General features: G+C 34.5%; 1 long non-coding RNA gene across 1 annotated transcript; it reads right to left on the bottom strand.

Annotated features, from left to right (window-relative positions):
* Positions 1-943: 943 nt before the first annotated feature.
* On the bottom strand, positions 944-9811 carry LOC136290610 (uncharacterized). The gene is made up of 4 exons (XR_010721245.1): positions 9760-9811; positions 6883-6946; positions 2528-2652; positions 944-1809 (listed from the first exon to the last, which is right to left on the bottom strand). It is a non-coding gene; the product is annotated as an uncharacterized lncRNA (long non-coding RNA).
* Between the last annotated feature and the right edge of the window lie 13488 nt (positions 9812-23299).

Consider the following 23299-nt stretch of genomic DNA (forward strand, 5'->3'; position numbering starts at 1 on the left):
TTGATACCAACAAATGAAAATCATATTTTCTGACAAGAATAACATTTCATTTTATACAATACCTGTCTGGAACAAAGTGGCCTTGTTTTCTTATATAGGCATTTATCAGATTTTCTTTAGTGTGCAGATTTTCCCTTTGAAATAAAAATTAAAATATTATTTAAAATAGTACCAATTTTTCTTTTAATCTGTTTCTTTGAATTAATCTTTAAAAGATGGTTTCATAATATGAAAATATATTGGAAAAATTACATATCCTTATACAATATCTTTACATATGGGAACAGAGAGCAATGATCTATAATGCTTTAATTCTTATAAGAAGTGATTTATCTTCTCAGTGACAGCAAAGCGTTCTTTCATTAGGTAACCATGAAAGAAACTTACCCTTAACAGCAGAACTGAACATGGTCTTGCAAATGTTTTTTACATGGTAGCTTATGGAAGGCAGTTGAATAGAAAACAGTAAACAAAAGTTCCACAGGGACTTACAGATATGGCGGTCTGCATCAGATAATTAGGACAGAACAACCCTATACTTGCTGATACCAAAATCATTTGATCTTGTTACAACTTCAGAGATTGTTCATGTTCCAGCCAAAGGATTTTTTTTTTTTTTGTCTATTAGACAAAGATGAGACTCCTTGACATTTATGAAACAACTGTAATTATCCACAGGTAAGTCTGTCTCTTAGAAAGATTTTGTATTTCTAGAAGCTTAAATAGTAAAGAGGAGAAACAATGACAAAATATCTGTGTATCAAAAAGTGAACCAATTAGCTCTTGGTAGGTTCAGTTCTCTTCAGTCTAAGAGGAATGAATAAGAAAAGAACAAATAGTGTACTGTGACTGTTTTGTAACACAAGTAGGTGGAAAAGAAGGCTTAAAACAGATTTTGCCCTGTGGTAGGGGAGCAGTAGAACTAGGAAAGGGTTGTGACTTAGAGTTAAGACAGGGTAATCACTACTGCTATCTATCCTCACGACCTTTAAGAGCTCTTTCTAATGTCCACCTCTGTGCTCCATTGTGTATTCCCACCACATTGCCTAAATACCAAGTTTGGTTAAATCATCCTGAGGTGCTTAATGAGCCTGAAAACTTTCAGGATTTAATAGAATTTGCAGCTGTTATCACCTCATTGCTCAACATTTTCATGTCATTAATAAACACACTAAGTACTGGTACTTCTTTTCAGATGATTAGTTCCTTCATCTTAGAACTGGCATTTTTCTCTGTGTGTTGCAGCTAAAAAACAGATGAAATTAATCCAATCTTTGATCTTAGGGTTTGGGTTTTTTAGAATTAAACCAGAGTGAAATTTTGTACAAGGAAAGGGAATCAGGCAATTGAGGGACATTTCATAGTGTTCATATTGAAGGTACAGAATAGCAAATAAGTTGTGCACATTCTTACAGATGTGCTTCTGAACTTAAAATTGGGATGCCTTTTTTCAGGACAAAGTATTGCTTTGTTTTGAGGCAGTGATATATTATTGGACTTCACCTTGATAATACTGAAAAATCACAAACAAGGTTTCTTACTAAGCATGACTAGCTTATGGGAATATTTTTATTCTCTTTTTTCATAAAGAAAAGTAAACGCTGAGAAAACTGAGGAAATTGAAGGATTTGTAAGTAAGCAGTTTAGAAGAGTTTTTGGTATCTTATAGGTGACTTCCATTACGGGTAGCTTGTTTCACTTCAAATTTGTTGTACAACAACTAGTAAAATGGACTGATATTTTCAGTAAAAGAAATATTTTCTTCTTCTCATCTTCATATCCAAGTATAATTCAATTTCAGTTTCCTACCTGCAGTATCAGAAAATATGAACCAGGTTATGTACAGTCTGTCATTTTGCTGTATTTGCCTGTAAATAGTGCAAGAGAGTTTCTCATCAAATATTTCTTCAGAAATTTTTGATAATGCTGTAGCAGCTTGTGAATGTTCTGTAATAGTCTCTGATGAGACATTATTAAAAATTGTTAATATAAAAATTGTTAATATAAAACCCCCATTCTATAAGCAATTTGAATGCCAAGCTGTACTCTAGTTACTCAAATACATATTTGAGGAGATAAAGGTGATAAAAATAAATGTCAGATGCCATGTTGTATGACTTTTCCATTTCCATGTTTGACCCTTCTGCAGGCAACAAAATGTAATTTTTGGGGTAAAAAGTATTTCTGTTTGTTTAAATAAATTTTATGTAAACATTGTACTACAGAAAACACAGAACATTTTCTTGAATAATTTTCAGTTCCTAGTCTATTGTTTATGTAAAATTCTTGTTTTAAGAATCTAAATTTCATAAGGAACCAAATTCTTAACAGAAAATGAAACAGAAAATAGTCAAGATGTAAAACTTAGCTTAATATAATTAAAATTTAGAAGGAAAAAACTTCTTTGTTTATCAAGTTGTAGATATGATATACAACTGTTTGAAAAGTAGTGTGAGAACTAATAGACAATGGGACTTAAAGCCTCTAACTGGTTGCAGAACATATTAAGCTACTGTGAGAGCCTTACCCAGATCAGTCCATCAGCTCAGGAATAGTCCTCCAAGTGCTCCATCTCTGCATCTTCTGGGGTCATACTACTTATTTCACAGAGACGCTGTCATGGTTGTGATTTTGGAAAGCTGCACTGAAGCACTGTGAAAGTGGGGGATGGAACTTGAAATATCATGGGCCACTTAATACCTTCAACTAATCAAAAAGCCACCAATTTACTCTCAAAAAAAATTAACAGAATTAAAGCTGAACTCATCAACACTTTGGTTCGTTGAAAGTTCTTGTCAGAGTTTTTAGATAAGATATTTTAATATATTGAACACTGAATATGTGTCCTTTGACCACTCTTATTTCATATTTTGTTTTTATATAGCAGGTGATGCCTTATCAGATTTTACAAATCAGTAGAAAACCACTATAAATTCCTTATAAGTTGGAATGCAAAGGACATTTAAAATTATTTTTGGAGTTTCTTGGATTTTATCAGTATTGAATTTGAACATTTTAAAAGTAGACTAAGTTCCTTTAAATTTTACTTATACTTAAGGCCCTGTTTCCTACTTGGGCCATTTTGAATTGAAAATTGATTTAAAAATGTATTTTCAGGTTATCTTTTCTTGTATAATTCACATAGTAATCTACACATTTTAAAGAGAAAAAATCAGACTTGAAGTCATTTAATGTTTTCTAGTGGAAGCAAACCAATTTTTGATTAATCCAAAATTAATTTGATTGGAACACATTCCAGAGCATACATTTAAGCCTGCTTGTTTAAGGCTTTTTTGTTCAATTTATTGCCATGCTCCCTTCCTCCTGAGCCCCCTTCTAATAGCAACCTTTCTTAATTCTCAAAAGCTTTGGTGTCCAGGACTCTACTAATAGAAATGGAAGTGTCTTCCTAAACTGACTTCAGTGAAGATATGCCAGTTTATACCAGCTGTTTCTTTGGCCTTGTACCTTTTTATTTGGATAAACCTAGTTGATTTTCTGTATCCCTGCTCCCAATTTGTTTCCAAATAAGCATCCCACACTCCAAGGGCCATCTGCTGTTGGTTCTGAGTTAATGGGTGTGCTTTAGTGCTAATGTCCTCGGAAGGAGATGTCATGCTGCCACTTTGTGAAACTGGGCTCCTGTTTTCTTATGAAATTAAATTTCTAAGCCTAATGAATTAACAAGTTTAAATAGTTTTTTTCCCCCACCATGCTCACAGATGTGAATCATAAGGGCAAAGAGAATGCTATACAGATCCACAATACAGTCTGGTGATCTAGGTTAATGACCCTTTTTCAAACAAGGATACAGATCCATTAGCAGGGGGGGACATCTGTTCAATGCTCAGACTTAGAGTGCACTGGAAATAAAAGCTCTTTTGCCTGTGACTGGTTATGGGGAACCAGTGTCTTCACCAAAGTGAAGAAAACGTATTCATAGAACTATGTGTAGTAAGGCTCATGCAAATATTGTAAGTATCTCCTGGAATTTCAAACACAATTTTTTTTTCCCAGATATTCTTAAAAAATATCCCTTTGGTTGATTTTTCAAATATATATACTTCCTATTTGCCTTGATGTTATGTTTTGGCTTTAAAGACAGTAATTCTTGAAGAGAATGCTGTCCATAAGACCCTCATAAGTTATTACCTGGTGCATTAGGTCTATATTTAGACTACTGTGTTTAGCCACTGTCCTCTGAAAGCTGCTAGGATGATGATAATAGTGTGTCTTCTGGATTTCTATTGATAGGCAAAAGTAAAAGAACCATCAGTGCTGTTTACCAGAAAAGTAGCGCTCTGTGCTTGCAAGTGTAGAGATGATCCTTTTGTGTAGAGATGATCTTAACATCACCATAGTTTATGCTGGAATAACCATAGTTTAAGGCTAGCTTTAGTCAGGGGGTTTCTCAGATAAGGTTATGATTCATGGTTATTCTTTTGAAAAGAAATGTTCTTGTGTCAGAGCTGGGATTTGGGCTGGAATCCACCAGTATGCCATTATTCAAAAGCACAATAAATCCTTGGGATGTTGGGGTGTAAAAATGAACAAATCTTCTGGACACACAATCTAGAGCACCCGGGATATTTTACCATGTAGAATTTGTTTCTTTTAGAGGCTGGATAAATTTTGACCTGTCATACTTCACTCTGGTTATAACAGTGCCACTTCAACAGGGACAAAACTAACATGGTAGTCTAAATTTAGTGGAGATTTTACAAGATGTCATGGCCAATATTATAAATAAGTCCATACCTGGTCTAGAGCAAACGTGTGCCTTTGGGCACGCTGTTTGTGCATAGGATTGGTAAAACCAGCTGAAACCCACAGTTTCAGCAATACCTACAGAACAGGGCAAAAATCCAAGGAAAAAAGAGTGCTTTAACTTGAAAAGAGGGAAGAGGGACCTGCCTCCTGCTATCCTACTTGTTTTGATATTAGGTACTTCTCAGAACAAAAAGTCCCAGATAACTTTTTCCTCCCGTCTTCTTGGTCTTATGGAAGGCATTTTTCTTTTCCAATTTGATTAAGTAATCTCAATCTTTACACACCCACAGCTCTTACCCTGATGACTAGCACTTCATAAATTTTATTCAAGGATGTAGCTTTTTTCGGTAGACCATGCAGTTAATGGAGTTTTCCTTCCTATACAGGAAGGAATGGAGCTTGAATGACCCCACGTGCCTATATTTTGTGCTATATTAGTTCTGTCTAGAATATTCTAATGAAAAAATTGAATACTATGAACACTTTTGCAGATTGTACTCCACAGAAGGATTCAGCAGTGTAAGAAGCTCTGGAAAGAAATGCAGTTAATGAATCACCATTATGTAAGCTACTTAGTTCAAGAATAATTTGTTTTGATATTTCTGTAACTGCCAGATTTTCTGCTAGTAATGGAATAAAAGATACAGATGAGGAGAAGCCCTTTTAAGTTATCTTAATTACTGCAAGTCAAAAGTTGCCCTTTTGAAGATATATATTATTAAAAGTTAATATTTTATTGTGAATACCAGAAGGTCAATTAAATTAAGTTGTGATGTTCAATGTTATTTTTTCTCTTATAATAATTTATTTCAGGGCACTCTGCTGCTTGCTGTAGAAGGAGGAGCAACTATTTGCTGGAGAACAAAACTGCTACATGCTACATATTATGTACAGTGCTTAATCTCATTTTGTATTCTTGTTGTGCTTGGTCTACTTACTCTAGAGCCTGTCAAATTTTCTGGGAGACCAACATAAGAATAGAAATGATGTAAAAAAAGACTTACATACTGATATTATTATAAAAAACAATCTGTCAGTAAAAAAAGGACAATAACCAGGTGCAATGTAAAGCTCCATTTGCCTTAAGGTATTTTATTACTCTTATATGAACACAAGGGATAGTCAAGTCCATTTGTATATTTGTAGAATTACTCTCAGTGCTTCAATCAGTGACAGGTGTAACAGAGACAGGTAACCATGACAGCCAGGTCATCCTTTCTCTTAGTTGGTTAAAACTAAACTTGATTTATTTCTGTATGTGAGATGAAAAGAGAAAAAACCAAACGACCCACGTATTCTCTTTTCTGGCAAACCTTCTAATGAAAGCCTACAGTGAACAATCCTGTAATCCAGGCATTAAAAATGCATTTGAACCTTTTAACAGTAGGAACTGCATAACTTAGAAAAAAAATCCACTATCTAAAAATGTATCCTTTCTCCTGTTTTACATAATTTTGCATAGGGATTAGTGGAAATTCACATTTGCTTTTCACTTCTTCAAGTGTTAAGGTAGATTACATAGCAGGGTAATTAACTACCAGGGAAAGTATCTATACATTCTCATTTTTGAGTTCTGTTAATTACATGAAGCAAAAAGATATTTATTGGAATCAGATTGATATAGTACATCAAAATTCAATTAAGTTTTGAATTTAGAGAAAATTAACAAATTTTTCCTTAAAACAAGCAGCAAAATATAAAGCATAAGTAAAAAGAATCTAGAGGAAAACTTGAAAATATCTGAAAATTTTGATATTAACAGCATAAGAGGAATATTCAGAATTTCAAACATTGAACACGAGAAAGGAAGGGAAAAGTATATCTTCAACCAAACTGGCAATTCATTATCAGGAGTGAGTTAAATTTGCTGCCTTAATGCTTAGATGGACTACTAGGCTCAGATAAGGAAAAAAGTTTATCTAATAATTTTTTTACAAAACTGCCTGAACTGACTGATACAGTGAGAATGATGTGCCTTTTCTTCATTTGGTAGCAGCCCTTCAGAAAGAAATTTTGTTTGTTTTTTTCACAAAAGAAGCATTAAACCTGAAATTTCAGTTTTCATATATTTCAGTTGTATTTCAGACATAACACAGGAGGAAAACATTTTACCTAAAAATCCAGAAGGCTTAAAAACTGTATCCATTGAAGTGAATGATAAAATATCCAGTTAACTCTACAAATAAAATGTAAAAAAAAGGGTTAAAAATAATGAAGAAAACCACTATAAGTTTGTATTTTTCTCCAAAGAGCACAAGACTTTCTTAGACAGAATAACAGAATCGTTACTTTAAGACCACCACTGCAGTCCTTTTGTACCATTCAGTTCAATGAAAGCACTCTTTCTTGAACTTTGTATCTTCCATTTTTTCTTCAGTACAAATTTTCCAGTTCATAAACTGCCACAAAGAAGAAACATAATGCACCTGCACTAAGTTTATCCGAGTCAAAAGAATTTTCTTGAACCTAATAAATTCAGTGGAGTCACGAGAAGCAGTTTATTGATCAAATGTTGAGTGGAGTCTCTGATGGGAAGTTACATCCTTAGACTTTGTCCCTCTTATTTATGTCCAGGGTCTTAGAGCAAACAGTGGTGAATGTAAAACATTAAAAACATAATATATTTATATATATATTTATATTTATATATATAAACATATTATTCACAGGTAGAAGAAGATTTAATCTTTTATAAATTTATAAACAATACTGCCTCTCAGAAAAAGGAGGGCATCTCCCCAGCTCTTCAGTTATTTAATACCAGTTAAAAAAATACATTGAAAGGTATTTCAGAAACAGCTCTGCAACTACCAGCTACATGGAATAAACTGGAACATTACTTCTTCCCACTGGGAACATCTCCAAATATTTGATCAAAACCCCCATAGGATGGAAATATTAATCTCTGAGGTCAGAATGCTTCAAACCACTTCCTGTATACACCACAATCAATGTAATTTCTGATAGCAGTGCAGTTAGAGCTCTAAAGAGTTCAATATGTACTGCTTCACAGGTTCTTAACTGAAGTAGCCCTTCTGGGCTAGCATGAGCATGGTGTAAATTGCAATTATATTTGTGTATTACAAATGTGTAAACAAGGGGACACAAGTGCTGAAGGCAGGGCAGGATATAATTTCCTGTCATAACTTGACTTTTTTTTTATTTTCAGCAGGTAGGATCCACTGTTGTGTCAAATAGAGGCCGGTTAAAATTCATATTTTAAATGAAAATGAAATATTTATGAAAATATTTCATAAATATAAAAATACTTGTGAAAATACATATTCATAAGTATTTAATATAGAGAGCAGTTAATTTCCATGGAAATTATGTATAAAACCTCTGTTCTAAGCTACTATCAATTATGATGAATTTTAAATCTACTATATGCATATCAGGCAATTCTGATGTAGATAAGTAACATCAGAAAATATTACACACCCTTTTTGCTGTCACAAAAAGTCCATTAGGATGATAAATACATTTCATACATACATATATACATACATACATATGAAAAAATAGTAAAGCTATCAGAAATCTAACCACAGAATATACCAGATATGAAGAACTCAGAAAAAAGTAATGAATATTTGCTGAATATTTTTTGATGACCTATATTTTCAGCTAATTTGCTTTTCGGATAAATGATTCATCCCATGTATTGCACCTTTGGAAGGCTCTCTTATTCGTGTATGCCAAGATAAATTAGGAAGGCTAATGAATTCAGAAGTACTTCTGAGTAGAGAAAACTTCCACTGTATGGGTTCAGGAAATGTGTGGTATAACACGTACTCTAAGAATAAAGAACCTAAGTCTTGTAGAAAACAGTATGGCTTCGATAGCCCAGACAGACATTCTAAGATATGAATTTCCAAAATTACAATGTATGTTGCTAGTAGCATTTTACCATGTGAAGAGCCCTTAATAAAATCCAGTTTATAGCTGCGCACTTGCTATGTATGCTAAGAAATCCTAGTGTACAGAGAAACATAACAAAGTGAACAGAACAAAAGGTTCCATGATCTTCCACTTTTACATCCCTCCTCCAGTGACATGGTGTTTCTAAATAATGTAGAAACATGAAAGTGTGCTTCATGTGAGTACTTCATACTACTACTTATAGTATGCACATAATATGTGGGAAAAGTATTAATATTGTATTATTGAAGAAAAAGTAAGCTCAGGTAATAAAAGTATTGGAAGATGTATTTGTAGTTCATGTTTGTGTTTGAATTTTAATACTGGTGGAAGTATTATAATTAAGCACCTACTTCATAATGTAGCTTTTGATAAAGAATTAGGTCATTGATTTATTTGAAGTCTGGATTTATGCATTGCATTTTTACTTCATTGTTGGATGAATCGACTTTATCTTATGTAATAACCCTTTGAAATCTCTGTAAGATAGAGAGGGAACTTATTAGACACTTTCTATTCCAGTGGTATTAGAAATCAAAGGATACTTTAAAGAAATTTTAATAACACAGTAATTAAGAATATTTAGCATTAGTGACAGTCGAACCTTGTAAGTATTGTTCTTTGAGCTATAATTAGAATGCAGCACCTGAGTGGGTGTCTCATGAGATGTGGCTTGTTTTCCATGACATTTCCAGCCGTTCTGAATTTTGAAGACTGTCATATTTCATATTATTTAAACAATTCTCTTATTAACTGTTTCACGGCTCTATTCAGAGCTGTTAGTGTGACCATTCTAGATCTTACCAGAACACACAAGTTCAAAAGCAGATAAAAATTGTTTTGCCTTTAACAGATAATAGATTTTTCTTCAAGTCATTCACATCCTCTTATGACAAATCTGCAGAGCCATCTTATGCATCTTCTGCACACAATTCTTCAACTGGACAGCAAGGGAGAAGATACTTTACTATAAAAATTTCACAAAGTGTTTCAGCTCTTAGAAGACACCCTACTAACTGATCTGAAACAATATATATCACTAGAGGACATGAAAGGAATCACACTCACCTGTCAGGATGTGAGATGAGAAAAGAAGGGACTTTAGTTTTGGGATCAGGGTTTAAATAGGGTTTGCACTTTGACCAGTGATTGGGGGACAAGGTTAACACCCCTTTGACCCCACTGGTCAAGCCAGAAGTCCATTACAGAGAGGAATGAAAAAACAAACTGCTTTATTTATGTTACAATGCTGAGAACTCTCTAGTCCAAGAATGAAAACATCAGAAGGCTGAAAAATCAGGGTGACAAACATACATGCACACACATTCTTATTGTGTTAAGAGCAATTCAAATTTAGCCAAAGACAGCATGCTTATTCCAAGTCTTCCTAACATTCTACTCTCTCTGCAGCTGGAATCCTGCATATTGGTTAACACCGCAGAGTCCTCTTCTAATGGCAAAAAGTAGAAAACTCCATGCATTAACACGGCAATCCTGAAAACACCAGTGGCAGGTGTGGGCAGGAAAAGCTCACAGCTGCTTCATTTTGTATGTAGCCACATATTTTCCTTCCCAATAGTCCTGCAGTCCCCAAGCTGTATTCTTAGACTCCTTCCTCTGTCAGTGTTCAGCTGGTCTTGCCTCTTCCTTTTCTTGATGCTAATGATCTAACTGGGATGATTCTTCACATCATAACACTGCAATCTGCCTTCCAGGAAGCAGGTGGTTACAGAAAGTACTTGAGAAATTACTTTTTATTTCTTATTCAGACTTGAAGCCAAACTTTATCATTTATGAGCTATTGTTAAGTTGCAGAGGCAAGTTAAGGCCAAGCATTACTTGAGCCACCAGTTCTGCATTTATTTGGCTGTTGCCAACTGTCTCTCCTGAGGGTCTCATCAGTCCTTTTTTTTTCTCTTGAATCAAAAATATCATGCTATCTCTCTCAGATGGGACATTGATATACATTTTTCCCACACTGGGTGTTATATCATGACATAACTGACAGAAATTCTGTCCTTTTTCTCACCACTGCCTATTTTAAACTAACCATTTCCAATTACCTATATTTTTTCTTTAATTTTAATTAATACCCCTTCACAAATTCTTCATAGAATTGCATAATATATTTTCTAAATCCAAACATATATACTCACATCCCGTTACTTTTACTGCCTTTTATTAATCTTAGAATGAAAGTGCTAAAAATTTCTTACTTCCTTTGCACGCCTGCAATTTAAGTAAAGCATCAAATAATTAATCATTCTGCTGTTGGGAAAAACTAGTGTCTGAGAAACACAGACAGGAAGGCATTTCATAAAATATGGTAATACTGTGGACTCCATTCAAGTCAAGGAGGAAATTTAATACTGTGTGTGACTCCAGAGGTGAACTGAAAATAGTTTGCTTTTCCTAATTCAGAGAACAGTGTTTGACTACAGATTAAAGCAGACAATAAATGGAAATACTGATGCAAATTGCAGCTACAGGTGAGATTTACTGCATCTACGGAATGTCTTAATCTTTTGGCTGCATGTGAAAAGTTGGATAGGTCAAATACATCTCCTGCTGAGAAAGTTGCCACTAAACCCTAACTAAGCAGCAATCCATCTCTGTGGGCTGAAGTGCTCTGTAAATGAAGGGGCCATGTGGAAACAGATAGATAAGAAGCCAGCAGTTTTCATGCAGTAACAAGTAACTAAGTCCTTGTGATTTGCAGTGACAATGTGACCTGTTATGAACTCCAGAGACTGACTGTCCATTTCTCTGCTACTCATCACTCTGCCTTCCCACATGTGAACCTATTTCTCAATGCATTTGCATCTTCCCTCATTCTGTTCATATACAGTGCCAAGGCCATATGGACATTCCATTCTAAGACTATTTATTCCTTGTTTACACCTTTCTAATGTCCTTTATTATTTAGCACTCCCGGATTGTCTAAATCATAATACGGTAATGTTCTTCCACAGAATAGCATTATTGTTCTATTATGCTGTTATAGTGAGGCAACCAATTATGTAGGAATGAGATCAATGATTTTAATGGGAAAGAAAAGAAGAAAAGAGTTCTTCTATTTCACTTTAAATTGAGAATGAATTTAGAGGGTTTTATTTCTTTTTCCCTTCTCAGAAGGGAGGAATTCACTTTTAAGCTTCCAAAGCCTTGTATTTACCTATTTTTCATTAGTTTGCATCTAAAGTAAGGCAATTTGGTTTTTTAACCTGTCATAGACTTACAGTATCATTCCTTGACCTTTGTTTTTGCATTCAGGAAGGCAGCTACGTTTTTCTTCAGCTGAATCTTTAGACAACAATCGATAAACCAAAAAATTGTTAACAAAAGCCCAAGATCTTAGAATGTGCAGAACCCCTATTCTACCATTTTAGAAATCAGTTTGGACTTCATCTTAACACTTTAATTCCTATTTTTTCTGTAGTTCCTTAGTTTTAATCTTCTACATAAATTAGCATAAGCATCTTTGTTCATATTCATTTTGGCAGAGCTGGTAGCATGTGATATCTGCCCAGAATTTGCTTTGTCAGTGTTTTCAGTATCTGCACTTTGTCAGAACGGTTTCATTTACAGTTATGAAGGGAGCAGCCTAGATTTAATTCATGCTGTGGGTTTTTTTTTGCATTTGCCAAAAGAGCTGGGAGGCAGAGTTATACTCTGCTTTCATATCTTATTGCAACTAATAATTTTAGACTCAGACATCACATAGTTATCTGAAAAGGAAATTAATTGAAAGAAAAAAAAAAGCAGAAAAAAAGCAGCATTCACCCAAGTATACCTCTGTGTAACACTCATATATGGTTTGAATTCATACTAGTTACTGATGCCTGAGAATCAAACCAGTTTTGGTCTAGCATAAACCACATAACTTCAAGGATCATTTATGATAGCACTGTCAGAGGAAAAAGTGAAGAAGGCCTTTTTTTATATAAAAACTCCTCTTTAGCTAAATTTCACTTTTTTTTTTTGGACTTGTTGGACTTTGTTCATTTACTTATTGATCCTTAGGGAAAAGTTCTCTAACTTAAGATCTGAAAGGAAGATGAAAATGCATTCTTAATGCAAAATTATATTTTGCTTTGGATGTTCACCTGTCCTTTTTCTTTTCTTCTTGTTTCATTGCTTTGATCTGGGAAAGACTACTCTCAGCTGAGCAAAATAGGTTCTTAGAATTTCTCCATTATTTTTAGTGAACACCTTAATCACCCATCTACTCAGTACTCTTTAACAGTTTCTTTCAAGCATAATTTTGAATTTTTTTTTTTTTTTTTTTTTACAAATACAGAATTCTTGGAGGAAAGAAACTATTGTGATTCATCTGCATTCTAAACCTTCAGAAATTATAGAATTTACAATAGTTTCTTAGATGAGTATGCTGAAGATACATTCTGTCAAGTACTGAGTGTTTTCTCATATTATTCTCAGGGCTCTATATACTGTATATAGTTTTCACTCTGGAGCACAGTTTTGCACTTCTCGTAAGATATAAGCTTGCTGCTATCTCCTCTCCAGAGCTAAAGATTCTTTCTGATATCCATACACAAAGATTTTTGGGCCTTTAGGTGACTTCTCATGCAGAGAGAAATGCTAAGCCAACAAACACTTATTGCTCTTTATATTAAATGCTGCATGCTCACTATACTAAATGCTGTCATATATCGGCTGTTTTGAGAAATCTTACACCTTTCAAAAGTTATATTGTTGTTCTCTGACATATTTATCTGACAGATTCTCTGCCACTGCTTGCTTTATAATCCCCCTATGTCTTGATATATAGAGAATCACCTATAAGCATGATTTTGAATTTGTTTTAGTCTATCCATGTGGAAAATTATAGTGTAGCATAATCTGAGGATATATGATATTTTACTTCTTAGGTATGATAATACTAATAAAAAAATCCCCACCAGAATGCTTAAAAAACAAGACTGAAAGTTTTATGTGAATGGCACAGCACAAAGGATTTTGCTTTGAGCTGCTTTTTTCCAATGTCTTGATGAATTAAGGAGAAATTCATGTCTTGAGTTAAGTGACTGTTTAAAAATATTCTTTCTATGGTGTAAACTTATTTCAAAAGAATTTTCTAAAGGAGAGAGTTATTTCTGGCTTTTCTGTCTTTTCCTGGAAGTCATGCTTTAGGACATGTCCAAAACTTTCCTCCTCAAGCTAGACCACTGTGGAAAGCTCTTTAGAAAACAAACTCAAATATGTCAACTGCACTAAAGAAGTCAACTGTTAAGATTTCAGCATTGGTAGTTAAATGTCATCTACAATGTGTTTCAGTCATTTCAGTGAAGGAATTTGTTTACATCCATAGGATAAAGTCTTGTGGAAAAGTTGCTTTTCACTCTTTCCTTTTCATCAGTTTAAACATAATGGCATATGCTGATGCCTGGGGTACAGATTCTTGCATGAAATTAATTTCTCTTAGTACATCTCAGTGAAATGCAATATAAAAGTGTTTTCACTAATATTTAACATTTTTCAAACAACAGGAATTTCATATCTGCTTTTGGAGGCATTTTTGATGATATCATATGCCTCCTAGGTTCTATTAATTTGACCTTGAACTCTTCCAAGAATGGGACATCTGCAACTTCTATGAGCAACCTAATATCCAATCTAAACCTAAACTCTTCCACTTTGTAGCCAATCCCCTTTGTCCTGTCACTACTGTTAACGCACTGTTGCCAACAGTCTCCCTCTGTCTTTCCTGTAGACTGTTCAAGATTTTAAAAAAATTTTCTAGAATGGGATCAATTGTTTATCATTCTGCATGTGAAAGCTTTTATATTCAAGAAGACAAAAAGAAATGATTCAGTTTTGATACCTTTTTTAGCCATTCTCAAGCTACAAGGACTCCTTGGGCTAGGCAGTACCATTAGATGAGTTAAACACCATACAAACATGGATATACTGCTGCTAAAGGCAACATTTTATTTTTTTTTTTAATAGGTAGAGTGTCTCTGTTCTTCAGAGACATTTCAGTTATTTTGCTTGGAAAGACACCAAGTTCAGGCAGATTTATTATCTCTAGACAAGCCAACTACACAGATCCGCTGATCCTCAGTCGCAGGCGGGTTATCAGACTGACTTAGCCCTGTGGGAACCCCAGGTCCAGGCTACTTTTCTGCACAACCTAATAAGCTCTGCTGCTGGAGTACTCAGGGGCAGAGCAAGAATCCTCACTGAGGTTTCACAGCAGCCACAGTGAGCATGGCAAGAAAAGTGCTGAGCCACAGTTAATAAGCTCAGCTGACCCTGAACTAACTCATTATGGAGAACTGGTAAGTTTCTGCAGTGACCTCCATACCTTCATCATTAGGGGTCAGGAGTATTTCAGCTCACTGAATAATGAAGAGCTGAATAGATGCATGAGGTCTTGATTCTCTGTTGTATTTTCCTTTTAATACTCTAAGTCATATTTTGGATTTCTTTATAGAAATCCTAGGATGTGAAATTACATTTTTCAGACTTATTTTTTTTCTATCTTTCTCTCTGTCCTTTTTTTTTTTTTTTTTTTTTTTTTTTTTTTTTATTTCTCAACTGAGACGCAATTTCCTTTGTTCTGTTATAGTTCGGCAAGTAGAAATAGTGCTAAGGAGCTAAGGAGCTAAGTGCACTTAGCTAAGGAGCTAAGGAGCTAAGTGCAACAAAAAATAAAGTTCCACATTCCCCATTTAAAAGTGGTAATCCAAATTAAATGGTAAGTGGTAATCAAAATGTGGATTTTCATCACTTATATATCTATTAGTTTTATTAGTTTTATTTGTGTTAATTTCCTGTCACTGGTCTTAAGCTGTTATTTTCAGAACAGCATGAAACTGTTTTCTGAAAGTTCTGAGTTCAAACCTTCCCTTATACGTATGATACTGTAATTCAATACAGTCTCCTCTGCTAATGACATAATCTGATTTGAAACAAAGGGTCTTTTACAAAATTCCCAGATGCTTTAATCCCTTCCAATCAGCATATGTAACTTGCTGCTCTAATAAGTAGACATTTCTTCTTTGATATTAAAGGCTGGTTATTTGCCCTATTGTGCTATTTTATTTTTTTAACAAACCAAACACAGCCTTTTTGTGAATTATTATATTATGATATAATTTCCAAAGGTGTCCAACAAAGTAGACCACCTCTGCTGCACAGAAGTCAGCTACTAACTCACCGTGGAAACTTATTCTCATAGGCCATTGTTTAGGGATTTTGAAAAATCCTTTTCTGTTGCAATCCCAAGGAACTGGAAGCTCCTGTTAATAAGGTCTATTAGGAACAAAAAAATGTTAAAATAGTTTGTCTGATCTCTCTTCCCATGCACATTCATAAAGCTTAACACAAGGAAACATCCAGAAATCTATTCCACATATAGCATTGCAGCAATGAAGTTTAAGCATGGTTTTTTTCTGACTCTTCTAATATAGAGTTGACTTTCCCTCACAAAAGAAAAAAAAAAAAAAAAAAAAAAAAGAAAAAAAAAGAAAAAAAAAAAAAAGAAGAGGAAAAAAAAAGAAAAAAAAAGAGATAATTTGGAATGAGGAATCCAGAATAAGACCCTACAAAAGAATGTGAAGATCACAAGAATGGGATTCAGGCACGGCTGTATTCATATGAATTATGTGACATTAATAGAAAATAATTTTATCTACATCAATCAATGACAATTTTGGAAAGTAAAGACAGCCCATTAAGTAATTAACTCTTTGAGAGCATAAATATTATCGTAGTCTGCCATAACAGAGTACAAGGGTTAGATATGAAAGGAACATCTTAAACCGCATAGTTCATTTAAGTACTAATCCAGTATTCTTACAGGGTAATAACCAAACTGCTATTACACTATTTGATACTTTTTGCAAAGAAGTTTGGAAATTGTAGAAGTTTTCATAATTCAGAACTGGATTGAAAATCATAACAAGTCAAATACTGTTTAAGATAAAAAAACCCTCTGCTTAAAGAGAAGCTTTCTTCCAGTAGTATTTTCCTCCATCAGATGTTTCTGTGCAGGATAAAAACCCCCACAAATGAACAAACAAAAATCTACCTATTTCAGATGGATGTGAAAGTTTTTTCAGAACAAAGAAATATTTTTCCTCTTGGTGTTACTATTGATATTTAACACTACTGACTATAATTTTGAGTCCCAAATAGGAACCAAAGCTTTTAAAAACGTGATTAGAAGCTGACTAATATCCCCAGTGGTGTGTTTTAGTAAATATTACACGGTATATTTTCCTTTGATACAGGAACATAGACAATTCCAGGCAACATGGAATGGCACTTGGAATATTGGGAAAAATAAATAAAGTAATAGTGGCATGAATTGAGAATAATTTCGGCATTCTGGTGGAAGTAATTAATATATGTGTAAAAGATTGTAGCAGAAAATATTTTGGGTTTTTCATCTCTTGTAATCCCATTAGATATTCTATAGTTAAATTCCTACTATTGATACTGTTTATTTCTTTTCAAGTTTAGATGTGTACATGAGCAGACAAACAAATAAGAAAGATAAAAAGATATGACTCAAACTCAGATTATCCTGCATGCTTGCACAATTTGAAGTATTTCTCTTAAAACCCACCCCACATCATCTGGGCTCCCCTGTCAAGCAAATTTAGGACTAAACTCTGCCTTTATGTGCATGTGAAACCTGTGCTATGTCCCTTAGCAGCAGAAAATGTCATATTATCGAGATAATATTTTATTGTATTTGGGATAAATTCTAGATTTAAATAACTTGAAATTTTTATAACAAAAATTAAAGCCAAGATGGGATACTTAGCAAAAGTGACTAAAAGAGAAAACACAAAAGGAAATTAGCTCATAAAAACAGGAGAGTACTCAGATATTTGCGATAGCCAGTAGTAAAATCTCCTTTACAATAGCAGAGGATGGAATCTCAGTGTCAGAGCTTTTCATCTAAGTTATCATGTGGTTTTCAGCTCCTTTCTTTCAGACTTCAGGGGCCTTGAGACTGCCAGAGGGGGTTCAGACACAAAATGATTTCTAGTCTAGGTATCCAGAGATATAAAACCTGCACATTTTAATGATCTCTTGTGTATATTTTAGAGATCCACCGGCACATTCCTTACTCCTAGAAGTTCTAACACCTCAAGATTTTCATTAGTTTGCACCCAGCTCAAGTCGCTAAGAATACTAAAAAAAATTATATTAGATTTTTCCTTGTACATTTCAACAACAGGGATCATACAAATGTATGCAAATACATATAATTAATGAAATAGTTACTTGGTTATAATTCATTAATGAGTGAAAGAAAATCTAAATAAAAACTGAGTAGGAGAATAAATATTAAAATAGCATTGTGACCAACTAATTTGAGAAGAAACAGACACATAAGAATGGAAAGGAGAAAGACTGGGGAGCATCAAAATCAAAAAACACAAAAGAAAAAATTATCAGATTCCTTCTCTGTACCAATCTATCTTTCTAATTACTCTCAGACAATGGCCAATATATACCTGTTACACCACAGAAGGAATAATTTCTTGCAGCAATGCTGGGCTGAAGTAGCTCTGTGGAAGAGACCTTGGGAGTGATGGAGAGCCAGCAGCAGTTGGCAAGGGTCACCAGGCTCATTGGCTGTGACAGTGAGGGGAAACACAAGTACACTGAGCATATTGCAGGAAGGAAGGGATTATTCCTGTCCACATAGCACTTTTTAGAGAACCACTAGAATGTTGCATCTGGTTTTGTGCCCTACTGTATGGGCAGTTCATAATGGACCATACAAGAGTCATGATCAAAAGCTGCACAAGAGAGAATCAGACTGGATATAAAATTTAAAAATTCTACTGTGAGGACAGTATAGCAGTGGGTAAGTTTGCTTAAAGATGTGCAATTCCCATCACTGGAGGATTTTGTGATCTCACCTGATAAGGCCTGAGCAGCCTGGTCTTATCCCACCACTCGAACAGGCAGTCAGACAATGCAGCCTTTTGAACTCTCTCAACATGAGTTATCCCATGATTTTACTGTTGTTGCTTGAAGGCTTCAGATTTAATCAGTAATGTATGTTTAAAATCAACAACCCATGATCCCAACTATCAACTCAAATTGGTATTCAGTATTGAAGCAAATATTGGAGCTTTATTAAATGTATAGTCAAAGGAAGACTGCACTGTTCTGTTAGGTCAAGTACTTCAATGGATCAATAGAATTCACTGGGTCAAATTCATGCCTAAATTTATTCTATTGATTTCAGATGTTTACCACTGGAAATACTACATTAAGTATTTTCTCTAAGTACTCACTGATTCATAGAGAGCAAAGAAACTCCTCAACTGAAAAAAAGAGAATAAACTTGCTTGTAGAAGAGTTTCTTCCATAACACCAATTGGTTATTGGTGCTGAGTATGAGACCTAAAATATGTGTTTGTATAGCCACCATATGCTTTCACTTTACATAAATAACAGTGAAAGTTTTTGCTATCTTCATATGTTTCTAATCTTAATACAGTGTTGGGGAGTACATCTGGTGCAGGTAGCTCTGCTAGAGGTGCAGTTTGAGCTCTAGATGGAAGCCTGAGAGAAGAGGCCATGAACTGCCAACATTTGGTAAACAAAAGTTAAGAAAACTGGGGGTGTGAGCCAGGTGAATGGATGCAGGGTGACACAGAAGGAGCAGAGGGCTCAGGAGGAAGTGCAAGGCTTTAGCACCCTTAGATTGGGAAGATGTGAAAGCCTCAGATGCCTTTGTTGGGGGTCCCTCCTCGGTGGCACCAGCTCAGGCTTTTCTATGTTACTGTCCTGTGAATAAATTGTTTTATGGAACAAGACTTCTGAGACTCTGCTATGGGAAGCCTGGTCTGACTGTATCAGTGGGGTGTGCAGGGTGTCAAGCAGGGATCCCTCTGACCACTGGAGCCACCCACTGTGAAGGCCTTTGGTCTCAGCAGTGGAACGCTGTGGCACTGGAAGTGTGACTGACAGAGAGCATCATGAATGGCCGGACTGGGAAGTTTCCTTAAAAATAGGTATACTTAAGCCTTAACTTCAGTAATATTGAAGAAATTGATGACAAACTTTCCAAGATTAAGTGTGGATTTGTTTTCATGGCCAATGAACCTCACATAGATTGCAGTTCAATTCATAATTTAGGCTGTGCTTTTTGGTTGAATTATTGTAATAGGAAATTATTAAATAGGAAATCAGGCATATAAATCACCATATGAATTGTGAAGCATGGACTTGGTACAAAATTGATTTATATTTACTTTTAAGATTTAGCAGTATTTCTTCCATCGTCATTTATTTAATCTATAGATCTCAGTGGTGGAAATCACTTCTGAGTAGAGATTATCAGCAAAAACCTTTCAAAATAATTTTTCCAAGACTTATATTCAATGTAGGATTGTGAAGTACTTTACACACAACTGGAATAATTATACTTTGCTCATGACTCAAAATATTACAAATTTTGAATTATTGTCTCACACTATCAGAGTCATCCTCTGATTTGGACTAGTTCTTGTTGTCCTCTTGTTTTAGAATCCAGAGACAGAGGTAGATTTATACATCTAATTTTATTTAGATAAATTCCATGTGTATTCACAGAGTTCTTCTTTCAGTCCAAGCACTTTCCAAAAAACCTTCAGAGGTGAATTCTGCATTTGCAAGGTTATGAGTTTAATAAAGTTTATTGAAAACAGTGTCCTCATTTTTGTTTCTTCCAAAGTCTAAAGCAAGAAATCTTGGCAGACAGTAAAACCTGCCATAGAATATTTTCCCCAATAAAAAAAAAAAATACATTCAAAAGTACCTGCAGTTTAGCAAGACTTGCACTGTGATGTGCTTTTTGCATATTTTTAGATACCTTCTTTCATGAACTTTTTGGTAGTTTTTTACAATTTATTAAATTTTCAGGAAAGATACATGATGACTAACTTGAATCACTTCAGGATACACCCAAAACATATATCCAGTGTTCTGGTAGAACAACGAAAAAGAATTCTTATTTTCCTAACCATTCAGAATTTTGTACACATATAGAAAATTAACTGAATTTAGGAAAATAATACTTAAATACTTTATATGTTTAATATAGGATAAATGTAGTTGTAACTTGTCTTGTTTATGAACCGTGGTTCAGTTACCCTAAATCCAGTTCCAACACACCGAAATTACTTGAATTCACAGGGAATTCCTAAAGCTTTCAGCCCGTATGACCAGCTTGATGAATTTTTGACTGTGATATCCAGTAGTAATTTTGAAACATTAGAATAATGTAGAAGGATCACATGATTGCGTCAGAAAAGTCATGTAAATTCATCTGTTTCAGTGCTTCTAGAATGGAAGCAGGAAAAGAATACCAACATTTGAAAAAAAAAAAAAAAGAAAAAGAGCCTCAAAATGAGTGTGGGATGCAGCCTACTATACAATTAAATAGATAAAATGTTTAGTTGGTGGGTAGACAAGTGTTTTATAAACATTTCCTTACCTCCTTAGTGTTGGTGAAGACAAGTCCTTAGAATTCAATAGGCAATATCTTACAATGTTTCTGTCTTACGGTGCAACAAATAGTTTGTCATGAAAGTATAAGACCACCAATAATTATATTGAATGAGAAGAATTTTTTTTAAAAGCATTGGACCTCTAGAGCTAAAATCATAGTATGAAATGCTATACAGCCTTTTGGTAAAACTTAAGGTAGTACTCACCAGTGATAATACTGGAGAACTCCTTGTTCAGTTGTCATATTAATAAAGCACAATAAAAAGATGATTCTATTTCATGTCATCTGTGCTCTTCCACACCTCTTGTCTGAAAAGGACTTCTATATTTACTTATTTTAAAGATTGGTTATCCCTAAAGGGAATATTCTACAGCAAATTGTTTTATACTGTAACCATGAAGAGCTTATGTCAACTCTATATAAAGCCATAAAGATATACATTATGAATAACCAGGTATTTGAATGCATATTTAATATTCTAGAAAGTAGAGCTCTACTGATATTCAAAGGTTAGTATGACTTTGAAAAGAATTATGGATTATTATTGATCTATGTTGTTTTATGATAAGATTATTAATTGCTTTACTCTGGTCTTTGTAAAAAAAAAATACAAAGAGATAACTCAAAAAAACCTGAGGAGACTGCAGATTTATTGTTAGTCTTCATACTGCCACTAAAATAGTCTCTAGAGAATTCAGTTCAAGGCTACTTCTTTTTATCTTTTCCAAACCTTGCCTATATTACCATGTATTGTAATTAGCATAAGAGATAGTATCTACTACAGGCAGCTTCATTTGTTCTTTTAGGATTACAGTTAACAGCACTCAGCCAAATTCTCCTATCTTTGAACAAATGGGCTAAATGAAGTCATCTACACAGGAGGCAACCAAAATTTGTCTAGGTGTGTGCCCAGAACCCAAATAGGAGGTGGGAGGACAGGAACCCTTAACTGAAGCTCTCCTCAATACTGTAGCTAATTTTCATGTTCTGGAGCATGTCGTGGTCATAGTCATATAGTCATTTACATGCATGTAAATTTAAAGGACAATATTTGTTGGTTTTGTTTGTCCTTTATGGATCTACATGATACTGTTCCAGTTGGGCACCTACAAATCAGACACTGTATCTTTAGCTTGAACCTGCAGATTTGTAACACTAAAATTTTACATGAATCCTTACAACAATGGCATTGCAGTGTCTGAAATTTACTGTTTGATCTTATCTCTTTCTGAAGGAACCAGACTTGAGTTTATTTGCAATACAGAAATTACTTTACCTCTAAATTCTAGTTCATGTGACTGGCCATTTGGGCAGCTCCCTACTGCAGTCATGTATTTAAGGGTAAGAGCTGGTGGGTTTTCAAATAAGGGTTTCTAAAAAACTGATGCCTAGGTTTTTATTTCAATTAAATTTCTCAAACTGAGAAAAAACTGTATTCTCAGAATATTTAATGCAATTATATTAATCTCAAGATAGAAGCAGACATGAATGTTCTTGAATTCAGAATCCAAAAACCAGGGCTACTTTCTCCTAGATAAGTGCCCCTAAATTCCACAACACAGAATGGTAACGCCTTTTATTGCTTCCACATAAATCTGATATTGATGGCATAAGACAGCTTCACAAAGAAGTAGAAAGGCTCCTACTTTATTGTCACTGTATGCTTCTCACACTGCTCTCACAAGGAGCTGCACTAGCAGGTCTGAGCAGCATGAACAGAGAGTAAAAACTGTTTCTCCTACCCTGGGGCAAGTGGAGGGGAAGCGGAATCATATAGTCACAAAACTATGATGTGAACAGCAGGCAGATCTTTCTGCCTCTTACAGTCTGCCTAGCTTGTCCTGGATGCAGTGTTGTTATTCATGTGCACAGATTATTGCATGTTCTCAACAGTGGTGGCAGCTTGGGATCCTCTGATATCTCTCTGATATCTCCCAGACTCAGGGCAACATCACAGCAGAAGTTCAACAGGGTAAAAATGTCTAGTTCCTGAAGCTGTGCCCTGTGCACAAACTCATGAATCTACTTGTCTGCGTAGTGCAAAAGTAGATATCAAAATGAAATTGATAATTACATGTAAAAAAATGCCTTTATTTGACTCTGTTCTAATTTCATTTC

Source organism: Chamaea fasciata, unplaced genomic scaffold, assembly GCF_029207755.1.
Source record: "Chamaea fasciata isolate MVZ Bird 193981 ecotype frontalis unplaced genomic scaffold, bChaFas1.0.hap1 SCAF_6, whole genome shotgun sequence".
Lineage (NCBI taxonomy): Eukaryota > Metazoa > Chordata > Aves > Passeriformes > Sylviidae > Chamaea > Chamaea fasciata.